This window comes from Hesperophylax consimilis, chromosome 15 (genome assembly GCF_061612785.1).
Source record: "Hesperophylax consimilis isolate HC1 chromosome 15, BYU_Hcon_1.0, whole genome shotgun sequence".
Classification (NCBI taxonomy): Eukaryota; Metazoa; Arthropoda; class Insecta; order Trichoptera; family Limnephilidae; genus Hesperophylax; species Hesperophylax consimilis.
The window spans coordinates 7,898,124-7,923,890 of record NC_142850.1 but is presented as its reverse complement, the minus strand read 5'-3'; the positions used below and the strand labels follow the sequence as shown (position 1 = coordinate 7,923,890).

The following is a 25,767-nucleotide window of genomic DNA, read 5'->3' as shown; positions in this document are numbered from 1 at the left end:
GTGAACAAATTTTAACCGTATCCAACAAGATACAGTTTACTTCAATATACCGCAGTGAATCTGTCAGTTAAAACAGGTCTTAATATGATTCTATACACACTCTAGGGTTCATCTAGTCAATTCCATTTAAATACCGCAGGGTAAGCCGTTGAAGTCATTTTGCTTCCGAAAATGTTTCCTTTCACAACTGCAGATGTAATAAAAGGTGGTTGCATCCCGCATAAATGCACATAAAAGGTGGGCGCATTTCACAGAGCTGCCCGTAAAGGACTCTGACTTCTGTAGGCGCCGTAAAATGCGGCCCAGCTTTACAAATATAACAAGATCTCGCACTTAGATATGATAAGTTTTACGACTTGAGTTAATCAGGTTGGTACTAAATGAATTACTTGACTGAAAAGCGTGAAGATTTTTCTTCGAGATATGAACTAAAATACTTACTGTAGAAATCAAATACCCTACACTTATTACATTCATAGCTCAGTATTGAAAAAACTGCTCTAAATAAATATGGAATCGATTTATTACCCTTTTCACTGAATACACACTATTAAACTTAACCTGATGATTGAAAGTATTGTATTTGTATTGAATAAAATTAAGAATATTAAAATAAGTAGATCTCTTTTTGTTGGTATCAAATATTAGATATATATGCTTTGTTTTATTTTGTTATGCCATATTAACATTTATAGTGCTTGAAGAAAATTATTTCTTGATTCCAAGAGAAACAATATATTTTTTCAAAAATATATTCACAGGATTTTTTCATGAAATTTAAAATCCGGAAAAAAAATTCATATTAGCTATTAGGAATTTCCTTCTGTTGTGTTTTTCCCACAATTTTTTTTAATTGAACACCATCTAACCCGTGTTCCGTAGGGACAGCAGAAAGGGTGTAAAGCCACACATTTCTTACTTAATCAACCATCGTTTTTGTATCTTTTATAAATGGAAAAGAATGCATGATTATTTTCCTACCTCATTTCATTCAATCGAGGGACAATCACAAAAACGAATTTTAAATCCAGATAGTTTTCCAAAAATCCTGTCGCACAAATCGTCGGAAGCAATTACCTCCCTTCAGGAGAGTCCAGGAGCGGGGACACAGAGAGTATGCAGCCTCCCTGCGCGCGCACCTTCCGCCGGAGGCACCCCAACCTACCCTCAGTTCGGATGCAAGCCTCCAGGACTGCGGACGTCTGCCTTGTTTCCCGCGCGAGTTTGCACCCTATTCTCGAGATTATTGCGATTTCTTCCAACTGTTCTTGTGCTTCTGACAATCGTGAAGTGCATTCGGACTGCAAGTTTTATAGTTGGTATAAATATATTTTTATTAAATCACCATTAAGTTAATAACATAATTTCAAGACTGTTAAAAATATTTTTAATACGTGCACTTTTTTAATTATTTAAACTGTTTTCGTTTGTTTTTATTTATTTACGACCCAATATTGCAAGTTTTTAAAACTTGATTAAAGCCTTTAAGGGATGCTATCGAAGCGTACGAAATAATGCTATTGCAAATAAAGCTCTATATTTTATCGGCCCTACTTGGAGCTTCGGAGACTTAAATTAAATTTCCAACACTATTTTATGGGGTAAAACAAAGCTTTTTATTGAAGTTTTATCCAGCTACCTTACCATCAAATTGTAAACACTTAAATATGGCCATACAGTCGTCTACGGGCTCCTGAAATTGGAATTATTTCACAATTAACAATTTTTTAAACATTTTTAACATTACCCTTTGGCCAGGAGTATTATTGCTCGTAGCTACTTTAATATTTGAGTATATGGTAGGGGAGATATATTGGATGGCTGAAGGAGTGAGAAGGGGAAGAGATGAGAAGAGAAAAGTTGGGCAAAACCTGTTAATTCAGATCTGATCTCTAAACACGGTTACTGACATTTCAAACAATTTTACAATTCTGAATGGTAGTCTTTTACCTGGCCGATGCAGACAGTATCTATCAATCAATTTATGATTATCAAGGTACCTACGCATTTGAGGGGGGCACTAACTAAATAATGAATCAACATATTGTGATACCACACGGAGATGGTAAAGCGAAAGGTACTTGTTGTAAAGGAAGTTGTACAAAGTATTTTGATTGAATGCTTTGAGAAATAACATTAAATTAAATTAAAGTTTTTTTTTGTGTTTTTGTTAAGCTTTATGATTAATTATTTTGCATTTTTTACGTTGTATTAATGAAATTTTGACTACTTAACAAATTGGTTAGATTGGAGAAAATTTATACAAGGTTTTCGGATAAAGAGATATAAAGTTAATTGACGTTAATGCCATGTGACGCCTTGCTATGCTCCCATTTTATCCAATTTTATATTTTCCGGCGTTGTAATAAGAGCGTAATCGTATTTTATCATTATTGGTAGAAAAAATAACCTTGTGCCTCCGATATTTATGAAAAAAAAATTAGATTATAAGTGAGGGTTATTTAATAAATTATTTTGAAATGGGATACTTAAGTATGTTTTTAAAATTATTATTTTTTGTTTGATGTCAGGGTCCCTCTAGACTACTTTTTAAATGGTGGATTAAGAAGGGGAGGGGCAGATACAGTAAGCTTCATAGTATATCTGATTATTTATACCTATTAACATTAGATTTTAAGTCATTGTTTCACGACGCGACGCTACGGTTGCATTAAGGAAAAAAAACATATTGTTGTTTTTCATTGTTCCCTTCAAATTTCCAAATGTCAGACAATTTATTTTATGATTATAACTGTCAAGTATTGTATATTTCTTGTTGATAACGAAAAGTAATATTATATGTTAACAACCTTTATGACATTGTTGAAAGATCATTATCTCTCGCAGGTCGCAGAATAAAAACCTGGCAAAGGCAAATACAAAAATATAATAACTTTTTCAATATTCGCAAATTTTCTTTGTTATTTTTTTTTGTAGGTACTATTTTTTATACATATTTGTCTATTCTTATATTTATTAATATACACTATAAGCTTATCCTGAAAAAGAAACAATTGGTTTCGAAACATGTCGATTATTTTGATTAAAGTATAAAGTAATTCATTCATATGAAGCACATACTTTGTGATGTGACATTATAATTTAAACTAAAACAATAACCTTTTAAACCCCTTTTTTCACTTAATGCCGACCGGATTTCGCAGGTTAAGCCGATACTATCAAAGCATCTTAGCTTAGGAGCTCTTTGACTTGGATATTAATATTACGTCTAGTGTGGTAACGGCTTCTTCGAATTTCCAAATCATCTTATTGAAACAGATCATGAATTTGAAAAAATAAACAGGGGTCAGGTTACTTCATAAGAATGGAAAAGGTATCAAATAACTTGGAGGCACTAGAGTTACGGAAAGTCAAAAACATTAATGGCCAAGTCTTCAACAATCAAATCAACATAAATAAATGTCCAATACTAAGGTTATTCCCTATAAGCAAATACGACTAACTTCTCAAGCCCCTATCTACTCTTACAAGAAACTCATATACGCTTAATACATTTATAGCACATGTTACTGGTAGACTTATAGTATTTTTTGGAATAACTCAAGGAGTAAAAACTCAAATTGTAATATTTAATTATTAAATATAATATAAGCCATTCTTAAACGACAATTTTAAACAGAAAAATCAAACAAAGAAATGTTCACATCGAGGATTTGAACACAGGACCCTTGCCTTGCCGGGGCACCGCTATACCAACTGATCTAATGAGACTCTATCTTCTTCGGTCATATTTAACTGTATCATACTTCGAATAAGAACTACCAAATGTATCTTCATTTTCTCACCGCACATTTTTATTGGCTGCTATCTTTATTTATGATCTCAAGATTCATCTCTTACAAATTGCAATCTAGACAGTGTCTTAGATAAATATAAAATATTCAACCTAGACTTGCAGAACAGGTCAATAGATGTCGCACATTGATATAAAAATAAGATATATATTTATATACCCGAGACAGTTCCAACGTAGGCTTCGCAGGTTTATTACACTATTTGCTAAGTCCTTCATCATAGGACAAGCAGACATATTTAGATATATTAGTGGCTGAGTTGGCAAATGCATCTGGTTCCCATCTAGGCGTTTTGAGTTCAATTCCTGTCCTAAATAAGTCCATTTCCGCTTTTACTGATATTAAGTAGGAGAAAATGTGTGCACCATAAAATGAAGAGCATTTTCACGAAGAAATATCTTCCCCAAACGGTCTACAAAATTATCAAAAATTAATATATTTACCTGCTTTTTGTGCAATAGATGTAGTTATTTTATCGTTTTTAATTTTCTTTTTTTTACTCTGAAACCACACAAGAGTCCCAACTGCTCCCAACCGCCTGGAGCCAGTTAGGAATCTAAAAATTGGCTTATGTTGAGGAAGAAGTTCCTGGCTGATCACCAAATACGACCAAAGCCATTTCAAGCAACGTTTCAATTCTTAATGGTGGTCTATTCCAGGGCGATACTGAAAGTATCTTCCACTTGTGAAATAACACAAATTAATAAAATAAAATTTACTTGCGCACGCCGGCATTTGAACCTGTTACCTCCTTGCTAATTGAGAGCCTTACCCCTCAACCACGGAGGCCGTCAAGGGTAAATATATAATATTTATGTTTTTTTGCTATGATTAATACCTCCCTAATTGAAATTAACCCGTGTTAAGGAAGAAAATGTGAAATTAATAAGAAGGTTTATAATGTGATAGGTCCATTTATAACTTATTTCAATGTATCCGAGTGTAGTAGGCCTCCCAGATATATTAAAAATACTTAAGTTTTGATATCTTACCAAAATTTTATCTAGGTATTACTAATTCATTTTTGGAATCCTACTTATCAACGGTAGGTATTTTGTTTTAAATTTGAACTTAATTTTTATTATTAATAATTAATTTGATGTGTGTATAGGTAGGTACTTAGAAAGATAAAGGAAACATTTAATTTCATTTTCATTAAATAAATAATTTTACTACCGAACTAAAATATAAAGGATATTTTACAAAAAAATTGAGATATTTCTCCTTTGTCAAAATAGAACATTTCGTTTTCGTTTTTTCTAATGGCTAATATTGAATAAAGTTTCAGAATTTGCATTTAAAGATCACTATTGAGTGATAACTAAATTAAACTTTTTATAGAAAAAAAAGTTTTTGTAGATATTTCTCTTTGTGAAAATGCTCCTCAAATTACACTGGTCGACATTTATTTTTTTAAGTGCTGTCCCTTAAGCATAGCTAATTTTTTTTATATGTATTTAGTATCCATTAACACGAAATGAAACAAAAAAAAAATTTAACAGGTCAGGTTTTTTTATTATGTAACAAAGTTTTTTTACATAATTCTTCCATAGTATGACGGGTACTTACTTAACAAAATTTCAAAACTAATTCAATTTAAATTTTTTTGCTCCTGATTTGCGCTTGTGAGTATTTTGAGAGTCTCTCTGCAGGGTCCAGAAATAGTCTGCTAGCATAGATGGACTCCACTTTCCTTGGTATCACTTTTCCATATTCGCAATGTCCTGGTGAAATCGTTCACCGTGCTCGTCACTGACATCTCCCCTATTTTCGGGGAAAAAGTTCAAATGAGAGTGAAGGAAGTGTATTTTTAGTGACATGTTACATCCCATATTTTTATAGACTTTGAGCATTTCAGACACAATGCTGATATAGTCTTCACTTTTATGACTTCCAAGAAAGTTCTCGACAACATTCTTGAAGGCTGACCAAGCGGCTAGCTCGACTGAACACAACACTGTTATAAAATTCGGATCAGTCAAGACCTCCCTTATTTGTGGTCCCACAAATATTCCTTCTTTAATTTTTGCGTCGCTGACCTTAGGAAACTTTTGCTTTGAGTAAATCATGCCATTTCCATCCTTAGAGAAGCCTTTTGAAAAAATTTCATCAAACCCAATTTAAAGTGTAAGGGTGTAAGTAAGATATCTTTAGATTTTACTAAGGGAGCATGTTGAACATTCTTCGTGCCAGGTTTAAGGTGCTTTCTAGTAGGCCAGTCCTTCTTGGCATAATGGTTTTTCCTGTCTCTGCTGTCCCACTTACACAGAAAACAACAATACTTTGTGTATCTCGCTTGCAGTCCTAGTAGGAGCCCTATTACTTTTAGATCACCACATATTTTCCATTCGTATTTTACAAATTTATTTTTTGTTAACAGCAGCTTCATGTTGTCATAGTTCTCTTTCATGTTTGCAGCATGACCAAATGGAATGGATGGTCAAAAATCAAAAAATCAATGATAACTCACGAATAAAAATGAATTAATACACATTTTAGTAAAACTTAAAACCCACAAAAACCTGACGTGATAGAAAAAAACTAATCACATATCTGAAATCAGCGTAAAATTTCCTGTCAGATTTGGCTACTTTTGTTAAAGGGACAAAAAATGTGTTGACCAGTGTTATCTTACTCAAAGGATGGCATCATAGCATTGCTGAACAGTTAACCATCTTTGTGTGTACCCTTAGTTTATTTTTGCCCATTTGCACAGTTTCTTTAATACTCTGCATCAACTGCAAAAACAAGATAAAAAATGCAAGAAGGTGGTTCTCTCGAGAGCTAACCCATTTTGATCTGGGTGATGCTGCAGTTACATAAGAAAAATGTGCATTAAGCCAATTCAGTTGCACCAATGCACTTCTGCAGCCGACAAACTTGGTGGTAGTAATTAGAGTTAGGTTTCTACGAAAGTTTATAAAAATGTGTACTCGCAGTTATACAGTAGGTACATATTTTATTAAAATTTTAATAAAGTGTATTAAAAATTTTCATTTTCAAATTTTAGATCAGTCAAATGGATTTTGGTGAAATAGAGTTGCGTGATGAGTTATTCAGTTTTAGCTGTTTTGATTATCTCGTCGTACATATCGCTTCTTACATATATATTCCCACATATCTCTTCCTACATATCCCTTCCTATATATCTCTTCATATAATTGACAAAATGGTACCTCAACACACAATAGATTTTGGGGGTAATCTTTGTCATTACTCTTTACTTACGTGGCTAAATTCCAAGATGGTATTAAAAATGAGTCAGTAGTTATTGTAAAGGTCCTGTAAGGTATTTCTGTTTATTCGGATCGTAATAGGAAAACACATTTTGTTTCTGTGATACAACATGTACACAGCTCGAAAAATAAGGAGATTATAAAAAAATAACGATTTTAGATTTATTTTATTGAACACCAGTATAGAACGAGCTTCGAAAATTGTTGGTGGTTTTGTGATTTTTCTGGAAAATAGTTTATGTTTGTGTACGATAGATTTCCAAGAAGGAATTTTTTTTATCTTTTTATTAATTTCGTATTTTATATAAAAAAAATTATATAAAATTCGAAAATCAGAAATATTACAAGACATACAACGTGTACTTTGTACAAAAAAACTCTTCGTTGTAAATACCATTTGCGGAGACTCACGGCCCAGGGGCCAGTGGAATTATTACAAGCCAATCGAAGAAACAATATATGATACGTAAGAAACTTGAAAATATCAAATTCCAAAATCTTCCCTATTCTCCCTTTCCTATTCAAATTTCCTTATTTTCGGACAGTGCTAAAGTAACCATCATCAGCGTTACAGTGTTTAAATCAGCCCCCATGGCGGATACTGTAATGCTGTCCGAACCGAAGGCTAAATAAGGAGAAATCGCAATACAGCACAATAACTCAAAAGTTAATTTCGATATGTTTCCTGAACACAGCTAACGTAATTTATTAGGGTATCTTTTCTCTGGAAAGAAGAAATTCTGTAATCAAATCCAATTATTTTTGAACAAAAAAAATATTTTTTGTTATTTGTTTTTATGTTATTTGCAAATAACACATCTGCCCTGATGATGGACACTGCAATGCTGTCCGAAACGTTGGCTAAAGAAGGAGTTAGCGCAACACGGCATAACAACCCAAAAACAAATAACAAAAATACTTTTGGCCGTAAAAATATTAAATCATATTAAAAAAGAATCTTTATTGACTGATTGCATTTAGACAATTTTTAACAAAGATCTCAGTACACCGATGTTATTACTTATTTAATACAGAAATCGATCGAAAGAACTTGTGATAATTTAAAGAAACACTTCTAAAAAAATATGTAATATTTTCAAAGTTGCGTTTGTATTCCTGGCACACTTCGAATAGAAAGAAAACCTCGAGGAATTCAATAAAACGGCTCGGCAAGAATTTCTTTTGGAAGACGAAACTATATCCAATACTACTTGAATTGTATTGTTCTATCTGCTAGGGTAGTTTTGCACCAATTTTTCTTCCCTCTTTCCTCCCCTCACTGATTAGATTCCACGTTACGAGCATTGAATAAAAGTTTCAATGTTGCCTAAGTTTTTTTCGGTTCGACTATATATTATCTTTCATGTTGATAGAAAATAAGGTAAAAGAAATTTAGAAACATTAAACAGATTTTTTTGTCTAGTTAAATAACGTTGTCTATTTATATAATGGTCTCAGAATGAAAGATACTATCAGTATTACTCTGGTGTAAGACCATCATTCAGAATTGAAACGTTGCTTGAAATGGCTTTAGCCGTATTTGGTGACTAGCTCTGAATATCCGGGTAGTTCCTTATCTTACTCTTCTTCATTTCCTTCCCTTTCCCACTACCTTCAACCACACAATATACCCCAACTGGGGATGCCTTAGTCTCACTAGCTACAGACGGTTGGGAGCTCTTTTGCTGTATTCACATTTAAAAAATGATATGAAAATTCAAAGTCAAATTTAATTAAAGAATTCAGGTTCTTGGTAGATGATGATAAAAAATTACATACACTCGAGAATCCAAATAAGTGTTAAATAGGTGTTTAATAGAATGTCATATAATGTATTAATAATAAACGTTGAAACTATTTAGAACGTAAATACGTTAATTTAAATAAAATAAATAACTTTCTATACATCACTTTTTAATCAATATAATCGAAATGTTTCTAAATGAAGGGATATAAGAATAGACAAACAAGAATGGACAAATAAGTACCTACACAAAATATTACAATGAGCGGTGATTAATTACTTATTATTATTAATAAAATAAAATAAATTATTATGAAATAAGTAATGTATATATCAAAAACTAATATAAAATAACTCTTTTATGTATATTTAATTTTTTTTAATTAACTCATACAAAAAAAACGAATAACCAAGATGTCTAAATAACAAAAAAGGGTGAAAATAAATTTAAAAGATGGCAAATTTATAAAAAAAAATGGTTTCTTAAAATATTTAATAGGCTATTACCACTTTTTCTATTTTCTAAAATTTATATTATTGTTATAACTAATTAATCTCCACTCATTGTAATATTTTGGCCTGTATGTACTTATTTGTCTAAACGTGTTTGTCTATATCCTGTTTATTATTTTGATACTATAGTTCTGTATAAAAAGTTATTTATTTTTTATTTTTTATTAAAACACAAATAACTTAGTTTACATCACTTTATTTCGATACAAAATCTCAACATGTTTCATGAACCAAGTTCACTTCATCAGGAGCACAAGTATACTAAAGTTATAATTAAAATTAGGTCTAGAAAGAAGAGGTAGAAGGAGTGGGGAGGGGTAAGAGTGGGGGAGGGTTATTCAAAATAGGAATTAAAATGTCATTAGACGGGAAAGACCGGGTAATTGGGAAAATATTTAAAATGGTGAACAAAAAAACAGTTCCAAATCGGGAAAAGAATATAATTTCTAATACTGACATAAAAATTGCTAAGAATATTTCTAAAATGGTGAGGTAAAAAAATCTGGTTGTTACAAAGGCAGATAAAGGTAACAGTGTTATCATCATGGATAAAGTTGACTATATTAACAAGACAATGGATTTTCTACAAGGGGACAATTTTGAAATTATTTTGAATAACCCTATTAATAAGTGTCAAGAAATGGTGAAAGAAACGGTTAAACGTTGTAAAAGTGATATCATTGTAAACATGAAAAATAACAAAAATTTGATTTTAATTAACCCAAAAATTCCTAAACTCTACAGCCTATTAAAAATACATAAACTGAACAAACCTATTAGGCCAGTAGTCTCTAATTGTAATGCCCCAACTTTCAAATTAGCGTCAGCAATCAATACTGTAATTAATAATGCTAATATATTTCAACCAACATACACAGTTAAAAATTCGTTAGAATTAGTTAATTATCTAAAGGATTTGGAAATTCCTAATCATGCTATGTTGGTTTCTTTTGATGTAGTAAATTTATTCCCTAGTATTCCAATAGAAGAAAGTAAAACCATCATCAATAATTTGTTAAATTCATCTAACTTACAGAAAGACCTTATCCATGACCTTATTTTATTTTTCGAAGTTATTTTTAAACAAAATTATTTTCAATTTAACAATACAATTTTTAAACAAAAAGATGGCTTGGCCATGGGGAACAGTACGAGTCCTTTGATTGCAGATATTTTTATTAATAATTTAGAAAATAAGATTTTTAATAGCGGTGCCTTGTTACTTAAAAATGTATATTGTTGGAAGAGATATGTGGACGACATTTTTTGCATTTGGTTAGGAACAGAAAGACAATTGAACATGTTCTTAAACTTTTTAAATAAAATACATAAAAATATTCAATTTACATTAGAAATAGGTATAGATAAGAGTTTTTTTCTTAGATTTAAATTTAACAATAATAGGTAATAAAATAGATTTTAATATTTTCCGTAAAAATACGTACACTGATATTGTCATACATAGTTCATCAAATCATCCCTTTTCTCAAAAAGTCGCAGCTTTCCATTCTATGCTTAATAGATTAATTTCGATTCCTTTGCCGGATCCTAATTATATCTCAGAATTAAATATCATAAAACAAATAGCATCTAATAACGGCTATCCTAATAAATTGATAGATGAAATACTAAATAAAAAAATTAAACATAAATTCTTTAAACTTTATATTTATCCTATTTATAAAGATACAAACAAACAATGGCGTAGAATTCTATTTGTAGATAATGATACTTCCAAAATTATAAATAAAAACATCCCCTTCACTATTCAACCGGCGTTTTATACGAATAACAAATTAAAAAAATATATTCTTAATAATAAAGATATTGATAGTCAAACTAAAAAATCAGGTGTTTATAAACTCAACTGTAATGATTGTAATTCCTTTTATATAGGAAAAACTAATAGAAACTTTGAGATCAGAATTAAAGAACATCTTAGGGCTTTAAAGGGAAACTGTGAATCAGAATTTGCGGATCATTTATTAAATAACGACCATACTTTCGATATTAATTCAGGTTTTAAAATACTACATTCTGGTTACAAGGTATCTCAAATCAATAATTTTGAAATCCTAGAAATAAGAAAACACGTGAATATGAAAGCAGATATTATTAATAAACAAAAAATTTTTATAAACCCCATTTTAAATATTTTCCCAATTACCCGGTCTTTCCCGTCTAATGACATTTTAATTCCTATTTTGAATAACCCTCCCCCACTCTTACCCCTCCCCACTCCTTCTACCTCTTCTTTCTAGACCTAATTTTAATTATAACTTTAGTATACTTGTGCTCCTGATGAAGTGAACTTGGTTCATGAAACACGTTGAGATTTTGTATCGAAATAAAGTGATGTAAACTAAGTTATTTGTGTTTTAATAAAAAATAAATAATGCCATCACAAAGTGAAAAGCAGTTAGAAGAAGTTTTCTTCGAAAAATTAGTTATTTATTATATTCAAATTAAAGTGAAGTGGTTAACCATTATTGAAGTTTTGAAGAAGTAAAGATATTATTTAAAAAAGTTATCAAAAATATTTTACTACTGATGGCTTATATGTCGCTATGAAACTATTCGTATATTGATATTCTTACATAATATTCGGTAAAATACGACTTTTACAAAACATACTCCCAGAAGTAAACACAGTGTAGGCTATCTAGAATATACAAGGGTCGGTTTCGCAACACGTTTTAAGGGTGCATAAGTATTGCAACTCGGAGGGTACTTTCAATTGAATTAGAGGGAGTGTTTCCGAGTTTGCGTATTGTCTCTGATAACTACTGGAGTAACTTTAATGGTTTTTTATTAAAGCGCTTTTACCAGCTTACGACTCGCAGAAGCTTCCTAAGTTAATTGGCTAAAAGTTGTAATATTTATTTCTCGAGATTTGCCTTTGCAGTATGAAAAATAACCAATTTTGTTTTGTGAATATTTTAAGAATTGGAAGATACTATCTGCTTCGCTTTGGTGCAAAACTATTGTTCGAAGTTGAAACGATGTTTGAAATCGCTTTACCCGTATTTAATTAAAATAACTAAATTTACATGAGCTTGTAAACCTTACTTTTTCCAATATCACCCCCTCTCCACTCCTCACAGCCACACTACACACCTCATATAAGGATGCCTTCGGTTTCACGGGCTCCGGGCAGTTGGTAATCTTTTTCAACAATAATTATAATGAAATTTTACTTCTATCAGAGTCTTAAAATTCTTTCAGTGAGAGCAATTCTGTGGTACAAAATTATATTTCAGCACATAAATAACCCCTTATAAAAAAACAGGCTAGAACACAATCATAATACTCATTTTAACTTTAATGAAGGATTTATTGTACCTAAGGAAACAAATAAATATGGACAAAGAACGTTAAACTATATGATTCCCAGTTGTTTTAATATGTTTCCTGCTGAAATTAAAAACTGTGCCCAAAGCAAAAAATTGGTGAACTTACTGAAGACTTGCCTTACTGAATGATTTAATTTGTATTTGTTTACAATGATAATTCGAAAGACTTTGAAAATTTTTATTTATGTTTTTCGTAATTTTTTTTTGCTATATTTCTGTAATTTTTTTTGTTTTATACATCGTGAAAAATGTGACTGTAAACTCACTATAATAAGATTTATAATTTAAAGAACCCGTTCAACAAACTGCTAAAAAGCAGTTTATCCGGACTTTTTTGCCTTATATTTGTAAAGTATGTAAAATATAGTAATAAAAAAGTATTCTTTGCGACTAGTTGCCCAGTGTCAACATAAAGTTGTTGCTTTCAATGAGGCATAATTATACTTGAAATAATATCACATTAAGATTAAAAAATATATAATATGATCAGTGCTGCAACTTAAGCTTCAAATTTGAAATAATAAAATTGGTTGTCGGTTCCAGAGAAACAATCAGCATGTATTTACATATTTTTTCTTTGTTTCATAATGCGTAATCTGACGTGCTTCAGAACTTTCTAACTCAGGTCGTTGCACGGTGTAATTATGGCTATAAAACCTGGATAAATTGAAGGTGTCCCTGTAATATAGTATGTGTAATACATTGCAACAAAGAATTTTTTTATTGTTTTAAATGGGTTCAAATATCATTCTGTTCATTTTCGTTTCAAAAAACTTTATATACTGGTTTAAATCGGACCACAACAACGGACCATTGTCCATATTCTATGGACTCGTATATGGATAGACAAATAAATCTTCGGAAAGGCACACATAAACCAAAAAGTAATTTATTTAGTGCCAAAATCGATCAAGAAAATGTTAGTGTAAAAAGGGGTTTTTATGTGTCTTCTAATTAATTACTTAAAGAATCGTTTTTTACCTCTCTTGTAAAATTAACCTTCTGCGTAGACCCATTCGAGGGACATCTTCAATTTATGAAAAATGCAAACTTTAGTTAACGATGCGAGAAACTTTTCTTTAAAACTTTGATAAAATTACGACAAAACGTAATGAAAAGGAACGGTATGTTCAATAAACTTAAGAAAGACTTAAAAAAGCTCTGGTAGGTAGGTAATCAAAACTTTTACTGAAATTTTAAATGAAAGTCATCAGTATTTGAGAACATTTCAAAATTGAAAATAAAATCAGACATAGTAATCGTCCATAGGAAATAGATCTTGTATTTGAAACCAAAAAAATTCGATTGCTACGGAGTGAGATCCTTCTTGTATATTCTATGTCGTTGGCTGAAAGCTTTCTACTGCTCTGGCGGTTGTGTACGAAGTTAAGAACTTTAAATAATTGTATTACTGAACAAAGAAAAGCTTTTGGTATCAATGAAACTAATGTAATTATTTAAAGGCGCAGATGTAGTTATTGTTTCTTTTGTATCTAATTGACATGGAAGTTAAATATGACAAGAGAACTTAACTATTTACTTAGGAACTCTTTGGCGTTGAAATATGTTAACTCAAATAAGCGGAGATAGTTTAAAATAATGAATTAGTTTTATTGATATCTATTTATTGTGTCAATTTTTACCCAATTCTTTGTGCTATTTCCCATTATGCTACTTAATTATTATTTCTTCCTGTGCGCATTGTAACTTTATTAGAATTATTATCTTAATATCTGTACAGTTTGGGATTGTTGTAAACGGAAGTGACGCCCTCTGTTATTTTGAAAAACAACGGTCGAAGTTTTCAAACCGCGGTAGTGAGTTTTTATCTGCTAGTTATTGATTAGTTCTTCGGAAACCAGTCGACATGTTCAATAATTATCGAACCGATGTTTTTTTGACTGAGTTGAAGTAAAAATCTGTATTTATTAAACACTTAAGCATATTTTAGCGAGTCCACTGCATACAAGTTTTTTGTTTTAATTTTTATTCTTGATTTCGTTCACTTTGTACTAAAGCATTTTATTTATTTTTTTAATTTTGTTTTGTTTGATTATATAATCAATTTTATAATTTTTCTTATTATTTATTATAATTTGTACAAGGACTGTCAATAACTATCCTGTATTTAAATGGCACTTGTGCACTTAATTCTAAATGAATATTGTTCGATGTAGGAATAATGAAAGTCAGCAGCACTCTAAATTAATATATTTTTCTCTAAAAGCACTTATTTACTTGCGTGTACTGGGTGTTCCAAATTTGTCACACTAGAAAGGTTCCTGCGTCAAGACAGATGTAATTTATATGGTAATTTAAAAAATATGTACATTTTAACCAGTTAAAAATTTACATTCGCCTTTCCTACAACACTTCTTGAAGCGATGGTTAAAACACCCTTCAAGGGTAAAAGTCAAATACATTAAAAAGGTGAATGTATAATGCTGTACGTAATTAAATCATTTAAATTCAAAATAGTTAAAATACAAATAAAAAATATAGCAGTCACGTAATTTGGACCCGGGAATTACCAATACACGAGAAGTTCCTTTGTGCGCACCATCGCTGTCCGAAATAAACTACGCCGCAATGTAAGATACTTGAAATTGGTCATATTTTCCTTAACAATCTCAAATAACATTTTTTTTATGTCCTGTGTTCTGAGAAAGCCTCCGTAAAAGGCTTAATTTCATACTATGAAACAAATGACCTAAACACTAAAACTTTTCAAACTTACCGAATATCCTGTCGCGACCAGCAAGAATATTTCCGGAATCATTTGGCGCGCTCGATGATTTCCTTTTCTAACCCGTTTGCCACTAAGTATGGCTTTAGCCAATGGGTATAGCTAATTTTTTTTGTTAACAAGGTTAACTGTTAATCGTTTCATACTACCAGCTAGGCCCATATAACTAGCCTTTCATTTCTATACATAGATGACCAAGTTACTCAAATTTAGCTATATTCTTCGTAGTTTGATCAGTAATCATTTCTGATTGCAATAAGAAAAGGTAGAACTTCCCAGAAGCCTCTCGAACGGACAAGACATGACACGGTATTAACGAAAAAAATTTTAAAGTGTAGGTATGTTTTTATGTGGATACTGTGTAAGGATCCTAACTGCTCCCAACAGTCTGGAAATAGTAGGACCATAGCATCCCCAATTTTATTAGTATATCATCATCATATATCAGTATATCCTTTGCAGATCATAGTAGTTATGAAGTTAGCTCGATAGATCAGTAGTTTAGAAAAGTGAACAGCCCGGACAGGGAAATATCAAGCATCAAAATATTTTGACTTAATCTTATTTTTCTGATTTTTTTATTGATCTTGAAATACTATAGTAAAATAAAACCTATGATAGACCACTATATTTTCTTTGCTCTGCCTATTTTAGCGTATTGCTCGCTATACATTCGCATTCATAGTGTATGGCGAGCGATATCCTGAAATAGACCAAGCCATGAAGCATATAGCGTAATGTGTCGCCTATCTAAATTTAGGTACTTCCAAAAAACTCGATATAAATTATGTCAACTCAATTAGTTTATTCCTTTAAAAAAATTACAAAATAACATTTTAATTCGTTTTTAAGTACATTTGTAACATGTTATTACATAATAAGTAAGCGGTGTATCAACTATACTAGCATCAATGGAGCTTGCCTTTTAAGGGGAGCTTCACCGATGCTAAATATGTCGATATCCGAATTGATTCTGTTCAACAGCAAGACTGCTCTCCCCATCGGCATGACCATTGGCAAGTTAGTCCTGCAAGCCGGGAGATAAAACAGTCCAGGTAACATCAGGTAACCATCAGGTACGTTCAGTAACCATCAGGAACATAGAGACTAATACTCTCCATGATAGTCGGATTTTCAAACCATCCACGAATCAGTTTGAAGAAGCGTGATACAATATGCACATCTCTTCTGAGCCGTAGATGGTTCATACCGAGCATGCCCAAGAGAAAGTCAGTAGGATAGAGCCACGGGTAGTAGCCATACTCCCTCAGGTAGAGGAATCTCAGAAATTCCACACACTGACATTTCATGCAAGTGCCCCATTGTTGATTCTGTCTCTGACAAGCGTTATTTAAAAGTACCACACATTATGTAATCAATAATTTATTATAAATTTGCTTAATACTGTGGTATAGAAAAGGTTCTACGGTAAAAGCTTCAATCTAGCATTTTCATAGAATCTTCAACAGATTATTATAGATAATCAAACACATAAGGTTTCTTATTTAAGTTTAATTTTTCCTATCAAACACTTATACATCAAATATTTATCATATTAAGATCATGAACTATTATAATTGTGACATTGTTAGTGGAGTACCTGCTATCCTTATTATAAAAGTTGAATAAAAATATTACAACCAAGTTTGGGAAACATTACACTTTAAGAAAGTTCTGTGTATATACAGTTTTAGTGCAGAGTATTTAGGTAGATACTTTAACACTTGCACGAAATTGCCTCCGTGACGCCGCAAAAGTAATTACTTTGTGCAAAGTACCAAGTAACAGAATAAGCTCCCTTCATCCCTACAATCTCCCGTCTCAAATTAAACGCAGGAAGCTTTCTTTGTAACAAAAACAAACTTGAAGGGTGTAATACTGTCGATCAACGAAATAGGATACACAAAACGGCTTTCACAGGGAAACATTTAAGATCATCTACTTATTTTCATTTGCTGAGCTATTCCCGGTATCTATATTTGTTTAATTATTTCGGGCAAAAACTTATCTCTTAGGGAAAATATAAACATATTGATTTATAGGTGGTTAGAAATAACACACATGTATTCAGCTATACCAATAGAAACAAAAACAATATATTGTAATCATTTTTTTATGTGAATACTCCACAATAGTCCTTTTGAGGATGCCATAGCATAGCAACTATGGCATCCTCAAATATAGGGGTATGTTGTGAGGCTGAAAATAGTGAGGAGGGAGATAGGAAAGGAAGGTGGGGAGTTCCTGGCTATTCAAAACTGGTCACCAAACAAGGCTAAAGCCTTTTAAAGCAACGTTTCAATTATGAATTGTGGTCTTAGACCAGAGCAATACGATTAGTATCTTCCACTCTGTAAGTATACTGTATATTATTTTCAATTAATAATTTGTGTAATACCACACCTCAATAAAATATAATTCACTTGCGCACTCCGGGATTTGAACCAGCGACCTTCGGATTGCTTGTCAAGAGCCTTATGCCTCATGAAGAGATTGAATCTCATGAAGTATTAAAATATTTTTGTTTGCGGTTTTACAGTTAAGTTATATTTTCATTGACGCATTTTAAACAATACAACTTACTTGCCTGAATTAAATTATGACATTTTACTGGAAAAATAAAAAAAATTAGATATTTATTTATTATGGAATATGTTAGATGACAGGCTTCATCGATTCGAGGCACATGAAGTAATTTGAATAGCTCGAAAAAAATCCTAGAACTCGAATTTTCTCGTGTGAATTTTGTTCTGCAGGCCCTTAAATGGCAACCTGAGCATACGACCCAACCACCGCTGACAACTTTGTAATTGGATTTGAAAATGAAGTGAATTTTTGTTCGGAGGCACTAGTAGATACAGATTTTGGTTTAATGCGAGCTAGCAGTCTTACAAATAAATGTGTTTCAAATTAACACTACTGATAAACTATAGCTTTTGTAAAAACCGTACTAATAAACGTTACATGAATAAACTGATGTTTAATAGACGTATATAATAACAGCGTAAGAGGCTTGTTTAAAATTTTTAGCTGTGTTTTAGAAGTGATCGAATTATTTTTGAGATCGCAGTATTTTTGAGCTTGCGCGAATTTGAACAAAGATAACTTTGTCAGTACCTACACATATTTTTGGTACAAAGTATTTTTTCAATCGACATATACCTTTTGACTAAACAGATTTTCGCGAACATAAAATAGTAGTTTTAAATGATATATTTTGAGTGTTTTTAACATTATGGAAGTTAATGATATAATCTCGTTATCAATTTGATATCCAAGAGTCGGATTTTACTTCAAGTTAAAAGATATCATCAAAACTGTCATCGTCTGATGCACAGCCAAACGCAATTTTGACATGCCACAACTTTTTTCAATTACACAATCATAAATCATATAAAGTATGATTTCAAAACAGAACTTACAGTCTTTATTCAATGAGTAGAAAAAACACCGTTAGAAACATCAGTCTTATAGGTGGTGTAGGGTTGATAGATAGTTGTAGTTTCAATACCGCTCAATAGTCGGTAGAGTGTGTAAATCTACGTTATTGATATTTATGTAGTTTTCATAGGTGGCAGTAGTAACACCACATGACAAAGACAACATGTCGGCTATACTCGAATGGTTACGAGAAAAGCCGATGTTATCCGATCTCTAGACCAGCAGCTGAATACTCTCCTATAGAACGGATCTATGTCCTGCTAGATATTCATTGTAAACATCGCACAATAATAAAGAAACTCATATCGTATCCTTAGACGGACTGAACTATTTATCGTACTCTCGCGATTATCAAGTGTATTCCTATTTGAGAAGAGATTTAACAGTACGCTACAGGTTAAGAGAATAATTGGTGGTTACTTTCGCAATGTTGAAATCTATGTGCCATCGGTTAACTTGGGTTATAGCCTAGAATATCACAGCTTTGCCCTCTGGGAAACTGGTAGAGTTGAAATTCCTCAATAACTCAAATTATAATGCATTATCAATTCTAATTATCCACTTCTACACAATGCATCATAATATTCTCTTTGAACATCACACGCACACTGAAGCTTTGACTGCAGCTAAAGCGCTTTAGTGGGCTTCACGCCTTTCAAGCTTAGAGATAGAGTCCGGCTTGATTTAGTAATCGGGTATAATCCCACAATGGGTAGCATGTTCCTTGTGCCGGAAGTCTGGCACTGCGTTTACCATAGAGCGGAGTATCCTGACTGACGTAAACTTCCGCCTTCTGTCTAGATGGATTTCCTGGATATGAGGCGGCTGTTCCATGGTGGTTTTCAGGGTTATCCTACGAAGGATTTTCTGTTTAACACCCTATTTTTCACGTTTTACTGTAGGTGGGCAATATTAAAATACACATGATTAAATTCAATAATGAATCAACACTTTGTAGTCCTAGCGGTGTGCTTTTTGGATCCAGACGAAGAGGTTGTTGTTTTAAATCCCTACAAGGGCCAAAAATTATTTTTGATTTTTTCATACTTTATAAAATATCGCACATTAACATTTGGTAGTAAATTTTTAGGCAAAATCGTTAATTTTTGCATGGAAATCTCAGGAATCTGCATGAAAGGCAACAATTCTGACCATATTACACCACCAACTATTGTAAGAACTGCGGCATAATTTTTTAAAATATAATATCTACACAGAAAGTAAAAACATTATGGATTTTATCTTTAAGAATATTAAATAACAATGTCACACCATAAGGCACATTATTTAATAACAAACGCAGACCTGTTAAAATTCACAGTTTTGTGAATTCCTGATAAATCAGTTTGAAAATGACTATTAAAATAATTTTTTATTCAAATATTACGGTGTATGTTGGTAGTTACTTAGCGCTTGTCTGAACTCTGCATAAAATCAGTTCCAATTTAAAAATAGACAATTAAATTTAAAGTAAATTTGAGTTCATTGAAATAGAGTTACGCAGGACACACAGAAATCCTAAATTAGTATTATATATTAAGTTTTAAATAATTAAATTAATTTGACTAAACCCTAAAAATGGAATAAATATCAGAAAAAAGCGAACTTTTCCTTATTTATGTCAGGGCTAGAGGCAGATTAAATTTTAATGAAAAAATACAATAAATTGATAAATAGGATGTATTTAACTAATAAAAGTATCTTTCATTACTTAGTAACTCATCTTGTCCATTCCACCCCAATGGCTTGAGGTACCAGAGATTCCTTGCAATTTTCTCCAGCTGTCTGCGGAACAAAAACTCCGCGATGAATCATTCGCTTAATTAGCAAATTACAGGTGTAACTTTTTCCATTGCCATCATTTATCTAGCTTATCCCGGTGGCTGGGGGATGGTGAGAGGGGTCCGTGACCAAACAGCTTCTGTGGGGGAGGATTAAGCGAGACAACCTTAAGATCGAAGCCGTGTTTTCTATGAAAGAACAATGCAATGTAATAATAAACGATCTACGAGTATGTGTTAATAGAAGTTTACCAATTGTTTTTTGTTATGAATTTGTATTTTATTAAGCGATATTTTTCAAAATCAGATTTGGTCATTGATTTTCCTCTTATTTTGAACGTCAAGTTTGAAAATTTTCATTAGAAGTATGAAATTTTGATATTATTGGGTAGGAGAAGGGGGTGGGAGCAGTTTCTCCAAGATGGGAATTTTACTCTACTTAAATTTTTTTTAAAATTATTATCCAAAATATATAAATTAATATAAATTTACGAAAAACAGTTTATTTATAAGCAACTTCTGTTGAGTAAGTATTAATTATGCATTAAAGCTGTTTCTTCTTCTGAAGGCATTATCAAACTCTTTATTTATACTAACCACTATTTATTTTATTTTACATTATAAAATGACAGTTTAATAATGCGCTCAGAAGGCGAAACAGCTATCACGCTTATGGATAATTGCACAGCAGAACTTGTTAATAAATAAACTGCTCTTTTGTAAATTGAATAATAATATTATTACATAGTTAATTAGTTATCAATATGATATAAATATCAATTAGCAATTTGGTCTTCTCTTTCATGTATTTTGTCTCTGTCTTTTATATGCTCTTACTTTTTTATATTATATTCTGTCTCTCTCTGTCCTCCTATATATAAGCCCATTCTCTGTCTTAGTTTTTAGTTTTTAATTAACACCCTGATGAAGCTTAACTGAAGCGAAACCGGTAGATGTAAAAATTAATAAAAAAATAAGTGTTTATTAAACAAAGTATTTAATTTAATTATAGAATGTCTAATCACAAAGTAATTGCTTCGTAAGAAAAAATTATATTATTGAATATATAAAACAAAACATGAAATTAAAATTGAGTTCTGTAGATGAAACTCGAAACATGATGATAATATATTTAAAAAATCTCAATAATATATCTAAAACTGTAGATTTGAAAAACAAAGCCACGCAGTGGCACTACATAATATGCTCCCCTTTATGTTTAAAAAGATTGAGAGACTAGCGTAGACCGGTTAAATAAAAAAAATGTATTTAAAAAATATATAATAATAAATTTAAAAAATAAAATTACTAAATTATAAAAGAAATGTATTATGAGCGTGTCTGTGTACCTGAATCAAACTAATCCGTTCTTCCCGTGAAATTGATAAAACATTTTCAAAAATCGAAATTCAGAACAGGAAAACAATTTTATTGGCCTATCAGCGATCTGGGAATCAAATGGTATTATGTAAATTGACGGTCAGCGGTTTGCTGGCGGCAAATTGGTATTGATCATACTTCCAGGGATTATCTCTTTGGAGATGTTATGATACTTATTTTACTAAGACGCTTGTAACGACACAGTACCCTAAAATAAATTCGGAACGTTTACGACGTAAGTGAAGAAGGCGTTTACAAAAAATATGAGACGCGCAGCCCAGGTGTGTTAGACGGACACAAGGTCGATTTTGCCTTAACAGGCCTAGAAAATTTATATTTCTACGGAACTGATTCTGATAAACGTATTACTAAAATTTTAGATGTTTCAACTGAATGGTGTCTGGAAATAAAATGTGGCGATAAAAATTAGAACATTTTATGCAAACCGTTTTACATGAAATATTTTAATGGCGAGGTAGGTATTGTTTTTATTAATCTGATTAATATAAATAACTTACATCCGCGGGTATTGGTAAGAAAAAAAAATTGTATTAAAAAATTTGTCAGAATTGAAAACCCATCATGAAACAATGACGGGAAATTAATTACTTTTATTGTTTTTATTAAAGTTATCAGAAATAAATTATAGACCCGTCAATAATCACAGGTAACTCTGAATTCTCGATAAATTTGTTTCAATTTTGAAAATGGTAATGATCAAAAAAGGACAATACAATATTGTCCTCCGTGAACTGTCTCGACCGCGCGGACAATGGGACAGTACAACAGTTCTACCGTTATTCAAACGCGGAACGCTGCGAAAATGAATACACTATGACGCACGTTACAAGCCAATGCGTGATGTACTGGACAGGAGTCCGCATAAGACTGTAGATTTGGGCGCCGGGTCTAAACCGTGTCTTCAACCGATGGGAATGCTCCTTTCCGGCTGATGATGATGATAGTTGTATGAATTATTGCAATCTGCCTCCCGAACCCGGTGCTCGGTGAATGTTAGGCACTGGGTGTGCTGTCGTCTCTACTCGCTTCTGGCGTTGGCGGTTTTCCTAGGCAGGGCCGGCTGGTCTTGAAGAGGTAACACTTGTAGATTTGGAGCAGAAGACTAGGCGAGGTGAGGCAGTTGGAAGGCAGGAGTCACTTGTTGAAATAGAAACACTTGTTTTTTATGGTAAAGTTGAACTGATTTAATTATTTTAATTTCGCTGCTTATATTCTATAAAGTTGACTCGCAGCCGATATTTGGCTGTCGATCGAAAAAGGGTGGAAATTTTACCCGCGCCACATACGCGTACATAAGCCACCGTAAAACGTTGCATATTCATTTTGCCGGTGGTTTAGCTGAAGGCAGACGCTTGAATTTGAGACTTTGCAAAGATTTTGCAAACTCGCCTGTATTACAATTACATAGTTTTATTACATAGAAGCTATAACAATGTGTATCTTGACAACTAGATTTTTAGTTTGTCAAGATACGACAAAAAAAAGAAATTTGTAAAATAAAATTGTAAAAATGATCTCGAAGCGATAAAATTTGTAAAATGGTTATGGCAGTATTTTTCGCAGGTCCCCAGTAACATAGTGCTCCGAAGGGGGGAAGATTCACTTTGCTTCGAGGTTCCTGGATTTTTGTAGAGGCAAATATGTAAAATAATTATAAAAAAATGGTTACATTAAATTGTTAAAAATAGGCATTTTAAATATCTCCTCAGTGGTAGCATATAGCAAATAGTTTTTATTTGACTACCGCTGAGGAGATAGGAGGAGTACAAGTAAAAACAGGTATAGGTAAAATTTTGTAAATAATAATTTGTTAGTAAAATTTGTATACAAAAAAATCTGAACATCGTACCGCTCGGCCGGGGTACGTGCGCGATACGGTATCGATGCTTTTCGGGGTCAGAATTTTTGGGCAATTTTGCCCGAAACGGGATACAAATGAGCAGTGGCGGGGAGTGACAAATTTGCCAGTGGCGTGGAGTTGGCATATTTTATAAATGTAAACATCTTTTTTACAAAATGAAAAAATTTGGCCAACAACGTCCGTTACACGTGAAAAATATTAGGTCTTTTATACCAAGATGTATTGTAGTGTTCCATTTACGTGACATTTTTAAGCCTAAATACAAAAACCACGCGTCGAAAGCTGATGACCATACGCGTGGAACGACTGGTTATTGTCCTACTGTCTTGTCCAAACATGTTTTCACTCTGACAACGCAGTTGGGTGCGGTGATGGGGTACATTGAACTCAACTCTGTCTTGGTTCATTGTCTTGTTCTCCAAACTACTGTAAACACTAGGACAATGGGTCCAGAGTACTCCAGAGCTAGGACAAGACAGTATTTTACTGTCCTCGTGTAATCCATGCAATAAAATAATTTTCTGTTTAAATATTATCGGTAGGTACTTTTTCGCTAGTTTGAATTCTTCGAACATTTAGTTCCAATTTCTAAAATTATACTTAAATTAAAAAAAAACTCTGATAAGGATTCACGCAAGAATAATTAATTCACATCACAGACAACGGAAATTAGTATGTTTGATGATTTAAGTAACCTTTAATAACTTCGAACGGGAGTCCAAAAGTATTGAATATCAACAAATACGTTCATTATTGCGGGGATAAATATATATAGGTACCTACGTAAAAAATATTCAATCTGAGTGAACCAATCTTTATGCAAAATAGGTCCATAAAAAAGTACATATTTTTATATCCAGTCAAGGGAGATAAGTACAACTTTTGCTATTTGTTCGGAATTTGAAATGTGCTTTCATATTATGGCTTACTTTAACAGTTCATTACAGTTCTTCCAGAAATGAAAACACTCGCATAAAATTATTCTTTTACTTGAAAGAAAACAATATTCAAGAAAGTATGTAGGTAAACGAAAACATAAAAATATTTCCTAAAAATCACAAAAAAAATAATATTATTAGGAACGTACAAAAAAATATTAACTTTCTTGGAACATACGTATATATTTTTTCACCAGCGCAAACGAACCCGTGAAAAATCAACGGGATAATTGTAGGATTTGTCAATCTGAAAGTATTTAAAAAAAATATTTATTTGTTTCAGCCTTTCGAAAACAAACGTCATCAAGTTTAAAGACGATCAGAAATTTACCTTTCAAATTACGAAAAAGAAATACACATTTCAAATATGGAATTACTCATTAATTTTAGGTATTTGCTTTATCGCTATCGCTTTATGGTCTGAATTTTTCCCAAAATTATTTAAAAATGACACTTATATTCCATCCTTATCCAAGTTTTAGAATTCATTGAACCGGAGTTACAGACAGAATCACAACTGAAATTAGTATTTTTGATACACAATTCGTTAGAGTTTTGCATATTAGACTAATTAGATTAGGTTTACAAATATAGTATATGATTATTTTCTGCTTTTTAGGGTTAAATTTTAAATCTAAAAATTTATTGCACTGTTTTCACCATATTATTTTGACGGCCTCATTAGTACTGTATTGACCATTAACCTTACATGGAAGCTTCGGTTATGACTATTGACCTTAACCACGGGCACTGGGCAGCCCACGAGCTATAATTAGGATAATAAGACCGTTGGCCTTATGATGCACACCAAGATACCTCTATAAAGGTTATTGTTGTTCTAACAGAGTTAACTTATTTCTGTTAAATATACTTCGTAGAGATAAAAAACTTAACGTTCATAGCATAGTTTCAACGTGAATAACTTCATTTAACCGTGC

At 32.0% G+C, this 25,767-nt stretch overlaps 1 protein-coding gene across 2 annotated transcripts in view; it reads left to right on the top strand.

Annotated features, from left to right (window-relative positions):
• The first annotated feature begins 1,179 nt into the window (after window positions 1–1,179).
• The window catches only part of LOC149417269 (uncharacterized), a 62,716-nt gene continuing 38,128 nt past the window's right edge, over window positions 1,180–25,767 (top strand). Inside the window, exon 1 of one of the 2 annotated variants that reach the window (XM_089639968.1) lies at window positions 1,180–1,315. The gene's annotated coding sequence lies outside the window, so the exon portion shown is untranslated. Of the gene's footprint in view, window positions 1,320–25,767 lie in introns of both variants that reach the window. The other variant, XM_089639967.1, reaches the window with a different exon arrangement.